This window comes from Arachis duranensis, chromosome 4, assembly GCF_000817695.3.
Source record: "Arachis duranensis cultivar V14167 chromosome 4, aradu.V14167.gnm2.J7QH, whole genome shotgun sequence".
Lineage (NCBI taxonomy): Eukaryota > Viridiplantae > Streptophyta > Magnoliopsida > Fabales > Fabaceae > Arachis > Arachis duranensis.
The window spans coordinates 68,593,099-68,594,419 of NC_029775.3; the positions used below are offsets into that span (position 1 = coordinate 68,593,099).

The following is a 1,321-nucleotide window of genomic DNA, read 5'->3' on the forward strand; positions in this document are numbered from 1 at the left end:
GGAAAAAGGTGCATATGGGTTCAACACCTCCTTCTTCTTTAGCTCTTCCTTGGATGTAAGTTGAGTTGTATAGCTTCCTTCCTATTGGCTTTCCTTTTGGTTATTTTGGAGGTGTTCTACTCCATTCATACTCCCCTCATTACTTGTGGTTATCATTTTTCATTCTTCCCATCCCACCTTCTTTGTTTCTCCTCTTGGATTCTTCTCTGTATCACTGGGGAATCCATCAGTGGGTTTGGGAATTTGTTGAGATAAATACCCTACTTGGGACTCCAATCTCTTGATGTTTTCTCCTTGGTTCTTGATATTGGCTCGCACTTCTTCCTTAAACACTTTGTTGTCTTGGACTTCTCTGCATAAGTTTTCAAGTAGAGCTTCAATCTTTGAGAGCCTATCATCTGTTGATGATGGTGGGTTGATATTAGGTGGTTGAGAGGGTGGGTTAGATGGATGTTGGTAATATCTCTGTGAGGTGTTTTGATGAGTGGCATTGTTGTTGGAGTTGAGGTTGTGGCGTCTCTGATCTTGCCCTTGGTCTTGTTGGTTTCTCCATCCAAAGTTGGGGTGATTTTTCCATCCAGAGTTGTAAGTTTTGGAGTATGTATCATGGACTTGTCTAGGTGAGTTTCCAACATAGTTTGCTTGCTCCCAATCACCTTCTTCTCCTATGTTTACTCCTTTTTGAGCTGATGATGAAGTGATGGCTGCTGCAACTTGGTTCTCCTCCACCTTCTTGGTAAGATCTACTAGCTGCTTGGTGATCATCTTATTTTGCGCTAACAATACATCCATGTGGTTCAGCTCCATTACTCCTCTGGTGTTACTTCTTTCGAAGGCATAGAAGTAGTCATTTTCAGCATCTGTTTCAATGACATCTATGGCTTCTTCAATGGTTTTCTTCTTGTTTAGAGAGCCTCCTGATGAATGATCCACATCCTTCTTTGACTCATAGGAAAGACCTTCATAGAAGATGTGAAGTTGAACCCACTCATTAAACATCTCTGGTGGGCATCTCCTTGTCAGGTCTTTGAATCTCTCCCATGCTTCATAAAGTGTCTCACCATCTTGTTGTCTAAAAGTTTGCACCTCAGTTCTTAGCCTATTGATCCTTTGAGGAGGGTAAAATCTTGCCAGAAACTTGTTCGCCACTTCTTCCCAATTAGTTAAGCTCTCGTTTGGGAAGGATTCAAGCCATTTGAATGCCTTGTCCCTGAGTGAAAAAGGGAACAAGAGCAACCTATAGACATCTGGGTGGACTCCATTGGACTTCGCTGTGTCACAAATCCTCAGGAAGGTGGTCAAATATTGATTAGGATCTTCT

At 42.1% G+C, this 1,321-nt stretch overlaps 1 non-coding gene across 1 annotated transcript; it reads left to right on the forward strand.

The window, feature by feature from the left end:
* The first annotated feature begins 993 nt into the window (after nucleotides 1-993).
* LOC127747238 (small nucleolar RNA R71) lies at nucleotides 994-1,101 on the forward strand. The gene has a single exon (XR_008009040.1). It is a non-coding gene; the product is annotated as a small nucleolar RNA R71 (small nucleolar RNA).
* Nucleotides 1,102-1,321: the final 220 nt, after the last annotated feature.